A 7,091-nucleotide genomic window follows, 5' to 3' on the forward strand; every position below is an offset into this window, starting at 1 on the left:
ATCACATGCTGAATGTGAGAGTTGAATGTGCCTTGAATGTAGAAGTCATCAGATCAATGCTTCATAACAAAGATTTACATCGAATTTATTTAAATAGTTCAGACAAACTGATTACTGCTGAGCTCGGATCTTCATCGGTACCCTAAATTTTGCGCCTTAAATGCAAAATTCAGGCATCGGTGACTTCCACATTCAGGAAATTAGGCAGGCGTTACTTACAGAGGAATATTTTGAGAGAGACAGAATGTTTCATTATTGAAAACTTCAAAAGAAATTTAACATGCCCTCACTATTTTTGAAAATGATATTATTGATATCTAGCGAATGAAATGGAAATGAAGACATAGTTTGAGCATTAAAACATAGAACTTATGCTGTAGCATATTATGACTTATTCTTTTCTTCCTAGTTTGTATTTTTGAATGGTTAAAGTCACACATGACTTGCAGGATAAATTGGAACGGTCATTGTCTACGGGCCATATGGACATGGAATGATATTCACAGCTAGGGGGAAACAAACTGAGTGACAAAAGGCAAGATATGAGCAAGATTTTAGAAGGCTTTAATTGATAAAATTTCATTTTCATTTTACAACAAAATCGAGGGCAATGGTGACACACTCTTGCTAGGTGATGTGACAGAAACTAATCATAGATAAACAACATTGAGCATCACTAGACGTAGACAAGTTTAACACATTACATTGAAGATTTGAATTCACATATCATGATTGCTGGATCTTCTACAGTTCGCCAACTATGCAGCTTCTGTGAACACAAAAGATACTTTCCTTAGAAAAAAAATCATTGTATTTTTCAAGTGAAGACAGTGCTCTGCCTTCTACAGGCAAACCATAAAATTACAGGACTGGGACATTGTGGCGCCTAAAAAAGTTGACGTACCAAAATTGAATGCGCCATAATGAATATGCAAAAAGTTAATTAGGCTCCTAAAAAATGAGTTTTATCCCTGCAAAGGTGTCGCCAACGATTGAAAGGGGAGGCAGAATGCTGAGAAACATTCCAACAGTTATTTACAGCAGACACCTGATATGGTGTTTGCTCAGTGTTTCCATTGAGTCTTCAATTGACTTATTAGAGAATCTTTTAAATTGTCAGTACATGGAGTAATTCACAATAATTACAGCAATATTAGTGGGTTGTTTCCTTGTTGGACTTGCACTTTTTGAGTAGGAGCGCATCATGTAATTTTGATTCTTGCAGTTTAGAAAATGGAGGAAAAGTCTGAGGAGTAAAACGAGGTTTTCTACTTACACATTAGCAAAATGCTGGGCTTGAAAACATGGTGAGCATTTTCATAAGGAAAAAGACAGGTTTTCAATGTGTGATGATTCATAAAATGTTTAACAATCTGCCGATTATGCAGCATCTGCGAACAAACAAGGAAATTTTTAGAATAACAATGTTAATATTCTTTGCATGAAAAGATGCATTTCATCGGGTATTTTCAGCAGACACCTGAAGTGGTGATCATTCAACATTTTCCTAGAGCCCTTTAATGACTTGATGTAGAATCTTTTAAATCGTCAGTACATGGAGTAATTAACAATAATTATAGCAATATTAGTGGGTTGTTTCCTTGTTGGACTTGCACCTTTTGAGCAAGAGCGTATCATGTAATTTTAATGCATGCAGTTTAGAAAATAGAGAAAAAGTCTGGAGAGTAAAACGAGGTTTTCTACTTACACATTAGCAAAATGCTGGGCTTGAAAACATGGTGAGGGATCGGAGTGGAAAAACAGCATTTTCTCGCACTAAAACTGAGAACTTAGAGCACAAGAATCGAACACATTTTAACGGTGAACGCGCACTAATAACACTAAAGATATGACGTTCAAGATAAGAGCTAAGAATCCGCATCAATGACATTTCTCCGTTGCAATTCTCTCTGAAGGATCACAAAAAAACCTTTACGACTCCGTACTACAGGACCCCGTTTATTACGAATCTGAGAATAAATCCGAGCTGAATTATGTACGATATAGTGCTCTGTAACGCGCTCGACATTCTAATAGAATATTTTAAACCTAAAATGTTACTATAATAGAAAAAAACTTTAAAAAAATCGAGGAAATTCAACCGACGACGCTTACCCGAAAGGCCGATGTTTTTGACTAACTCGTCCTAACCTCCAATATTTTTCCTCATCGCTGGATGGTATGTTGTTAGTTGGTGTTGGTGAACATGTCTGAAAATGGGATCGGGCGTCAACACTCAACGATGCACTGATGACTTCCATTTTCGCCTCCCATTTGCTACGTGGGCAGACGGCATTAGACGTTTACGGTTTCCTTGGTAACCTTTGTTTGCTATCAGCTGATATCGAGTAATATGACTAGGGAGCTCCAACCCAGTGGTTGGAGCTTCCTTAACCGCGAAAACTTTAAAATTCAAATTTTCAAATTTTGAACGTAAAGTACATTTTTTCCATCACGAGATTAAAGCACAGACAAGTTTTGAATTATTGACTGTATCACCATGATTCCAAAAATACACTACACAACATAGCATTGGCTAACAATAAAACAATATGCAATAAAATAAAGTCATGACAAGGAACATAGCCGAAAATGGCGCCGATTCCCATTAACCAACGCGCGGTCTCTCCAATGTAACATGGTCCAATGATACTCCCCAGCTGGGACCGTCCGGAATAGCAGCTCTAGTGCAAGCACCAGAGCCGCTAAAAGGAAGTCAATCCTTTGGAATAGTATTGACTTATTTACGATTTGAATACAAACTTCCTCCATTCTTTTATCCAAATGTATAAAACTGTCAACGGCGCCATAGCGCAATCAGTTTGAGAAATGAACTAAGATTCAAAACTTTTGAATTATAAAAGAAAAATGGTTCAGCCGTATTATGCTGACCTAGCCAACAAGGGTGTGCTTATGAGTTTACAAATATGTATATATATTGTACATGTTAATCAAGGATCACAGTTCTTGACACATAGTTTAATGCATATGCATATGTCTGGGGGTATTACAGCAAACTTAAACATCTTAAAAGGATAATTATTTATAATTGTTATTATAATAAGATGAAAACCATGTTTATTGCTTCAGTCAAAAAACCCTATGTCAGAAGGATTCACAGTTTTCGTGATAAATACATAATTATGAGCCTTTTAGGAGAACGTTATAAATTGTTCCGGCTGGTTGTAACGTGCATTCCTTTTCTCCTCTCATTATTTGAATGCCCAGTATGTGATCATGGGGTGGTATCGTAAGCTTTTGAAGGCGATTCATTGTCAGTGCTCAATATTCCTTAGCCACATTTGCTGTGGCATAAAGATCTATGGCTTCCAATTCAGTTAGACTAGGAATTGATCAGTTTTTTTGCTACAAAGTTTTCAAAGATACTTTAGGTGAAGGAAGTCTTTTGTCGTTTCCTGAGAGATAGCTAAATCAATTTTATACAGCAACTAGACTTGAGTCATCAATTAAAAGAGAAAAATCTGAGAAACTAACATTTCCGGAAAGTATTTGTAAATGGATTAGTTTAAACGGAAATTTTAATGAGCTAATACTTGAAAAAATTTTAACTTATTTTAAAACTCTGTAAAACGCGATACAAATCCCTTAAAACAGTAGAGCGAAGTCTGTTCCGGTATGTACTGTTTTACTATTACTTTTATGCTTAAAAATGTACTTCTTCACGAATTTTGTAAGGTGATTTTAAATTTTAATCTGAAAATCTACTCTTCTAGCACTTGGTATAAAAATGTATCAAATAGGCACAATTTGCATGTTTCGTGGATACTTTTGCGGGAGAAATGGTTGGAAAAAAGTCTCATCAAGGGACACTACACTAATGTATATGTACAATGCAGAGTGTAATGTACAACACTCAACACTACATTGTACAACATTCTACTTGTAGGGGTGGCAAAAGTTCACAAGAATGAGCAAAATTTGTCTGAGAGGAAGGGATTTCCAAATAGTTCGATGAGCGAGCTAAAATCGACCAAAATTCCCCCGAAGAAAGGTATAAAGGGGCGATCCATTCCCCCTCATGCAGCGCCCCTTAGTCACGATAAAATTCTCAATGTAACTGTTGAGAGTAAAATGCAGTAATTACTGTAAAAAAATTAAGAATGGCACATTGTTTATCATACAACAAGAGCTGTCTATGAATACGTAAAATTGAGGCTTGTGAAAGTATGAGAAAAGTGCTTAGATACTTTTTGACCGCTAATTACAAGCTTGGATTTACTGTAACCTCCAGCCTTCACATTTCACATGCCCCGTTCACATCAAATATCTCGTGGTATGATTAATATAAATATTTATTTTTTAATCAATTATTAGTTCATCCTCTGATTTAAGGTGTATCGAATAGTATAAAATAAAGGATTAAGGGGCCACGGTTTTTCATATAAAACAAGGGTACAAAATATTTCAATGACAATTCAAGGAGACAAAAATATTGATTAACATTTAAGATAAAAATCAGAACTAAGTGATTTCGTTTTCTTTTATTGCAAATGCTAGTGAATGTATTTATTCACTGAGAGCATGTGAAATTATCAAGCTTGCATAAATACCATTATGAAGAACACCCTGTAAGAGTGCATAATTCACATTTCATTTTCGCTAAGTTTCAAACCACAGGGAGCCCCATTTTTAATATACACACATCAGTATGTAAAACAAGAAGAAAATCCTTGAAGAGGTCGTAATGAGTTGTCTCAATGTAGGGATTAGGCAGGTTTGTAAAGTTTTGGATGGCCAAAATGATTATTATCAGTAAAATACATCCAGCCTCTAATCTAACACTTATGTTTTACACCTTGTAAATATTTAATGGGTTTTACTTACCTACAGATGAACTTACATCAAAAGCCTGCACATTAATTTTAGTGATACAAAAATACCGACACCAACTACCATTAAACATTTGAAGGTTGGAGCTAAATGAGGGAGATAAGTAAGTAGACGAACAGCACATTAAAAGGAATTGTTACTTTTACTGTACACCAAGTTTGATTTTATACTTATCTTTTAAAAAGGTGATATCGTGATGATTTTAATAAACAGCTCTCTCAATAAAAACCATTGTGTGTAATGCTCTTGCGGGATTAAAAAAAGCTATTAAAATTGCACCCTCAAAATGAGAATGACGAATGGCAACTGTGAAAATGCAACTACATACATCTATGCTACATGTATAATTATGTTTTCAGTCTCGGAAGCAGTAGTTACGCCTGGAAAATCGTCAAAGCTCATAAAAATATAGGTAAGTAGAAATAGAAGTACATGTAAAGTAGCAAATTATAAAAATGAAATCAACAGAAAATCAAATCCTCATTAAACCCCTGAGAAAGTAATGTGCGTTTACTGTAAAAATGAAAGCTTGAATTTTGACCAGACTAATTCAAACTTGCACAAATGTTGGAAAATTGTCCAACCTTAACTTTTATAAGTATTAAATGTGAATTATGTGATGCTCAACAATTTTTGAGACAGGTATCTAATAATTCTTACCCATCACTCGCGTACTTGTATCAAACAACTTTTTGAGATTCGTTTTAACTTTTATAATTCCAAAAAAATTGACCAATATGTAAGAAGATTGACTCGAAGTTTTTTCACGATTCCCCGGTGGCTAACTACAGTTTCACACAATTTATTTTTTGCGATTAACCTAAAAAATCTCAAATTATTACCTCGGTTGTTGAGGATATTGAGCCCTGAGGTGAGAATAACTCCATTTGAACGAATTTTAGTGATAGATTATTTTGAACCAACTATTTCTCAAGTTTCATGAAATCGTATGTTGGACCGAAGATCAGGGAGGATAATTTCTTAACCGATTTTTGAGGTCAAATCAGAAAGCGTCATTTGTTTTATGTTAGCACGGAGGAATTTTTGGGAAATTTAAGTTTCCTCAGAAAAATGGATTTTTCCGGAGAGAGTACACATTTCCAATAGACAAATTTACGCCGGAAGAACACTACATCATTTCTGGATTCAGAAATACATACAACAAACAATTGCTCAGTGTATGTCTCCCTGTTTTTATGCGAGGAAAAAGAATAATAGAAATCTATAATACCTCTTCCAACTATGACATAAGCACCAGAAGTTAAGTTTTGTTGCCAAAGTTGCCGTGGTAAAGAAGGGCGCCGTATGAACATGCAAGAGTTGCCAAATTTTCTCCCATTAAATGTTTTTGTAAGGAAAGTGATGAATATTCGTCCTTGAAATTTTCAAAAACTTAAGGTGAAATTGCGAAAAAAATTATCTGTAAAATTGGAAAGAAAATATTCATAAGTTTATCAGGAAATTCTGGTTTTATTAAAAGAAATTTGGCACCTGAAAGCTGAAGATTCATACGGCATTTTTCCGTAGCACAGCATAATAGTGAAGGTGACTTCAGTGCACTAAAAATTTACCGCGTTCAATGCTCAATTTTCGCACGAAATGTTGTGACCCAGCGAAAAACAAGGAAGTGGAGGATGAGCAGGGTTGCCAGTGCTACCGTGCTAAGGAAAAACGCCGTGCGAACATTCAGGTGTTGCCAAAGTTCATTTGATAAAACACGAATTCCCTAGTAAACTCATGAATATTTTCCTCCCAATTCTCAGATAATTTTGTTCGCAATTGCACCTAAAGTTCCTAAAAATTTCAAGGGAAAAATATGCATATTTTCCCTCAAAAATAGACATTTTATCGAAGGAAATTTGATAAATCTCGAGTGTTCATACGGCATTTTTTAGCACGGCAGAGTGCGTAAAAAGGCCTAAGTTCCCTCAGAATGCCTAGCACTAAAGACAGAATGCGTACATTTGGCAACGATGGGGACGGCGCACTTTCCGCTCGTTTATTTTGCAGCTTTAACTCGGGATTTTATGGGGTTTTATGGGGTGGGTGGGTCGCAGGTCGCAGGTCGCCGCGCGCGTGTTGGTTCATTATCGCGGGACACGCGAGGTTTGTTAGGGGCAAAGGGACCGATGTTGTCCGACAGTCTGGCCAACGCCTGTCAGTTATGGAATTAAGGGTGAAGAGCCGAAGGGTCAAGCGAGGTTACACACAGTTTAGCCACCGTTACCCTTCAACAATAC

At 35.9% G+C, this 7,091-nt stretch overlaps 1 long non-coding RNA gene across 1 annotated transcript; it reads right to left on the minus strand.

Moving 5' to 3' along the window:
* Nucleotides 1-541: 541 nt before the first annotated feature.
* On the minus strand, nucleotides 542-2,219 carry LOC109041981 (uncharacterized). The gene is made up of 3 exons (XR_011900326.1): nucleotides 1,709-2,219; nucleotides 1,277-1,391; nucleotides 542-769 (listed from the first exon to the last, which is right to left on the minus strand). It is a non-coding gene; the product is annotated as an uncharacterized lncRNA (long non-coding RNA).
* Between the last annotated feature and the right edge of the window lie 4,872 nt (nucleotides 2,220-7,091).

The sequence above is a fragment of the Bemisia tabaci genome, chromosome 8 (genome assembly GCF_918797505.1).
Source record: "Bemisia tabaci chromosome 8, PGI_BMITA_v3".
Taxonomy (NCBI): domain Eukaryota; kingdom Metazoa; phylum Arthropoda; class Insecta; order Hemiptera; family Aleyrodidae; genus Bemisia; species Bemisia tabaci.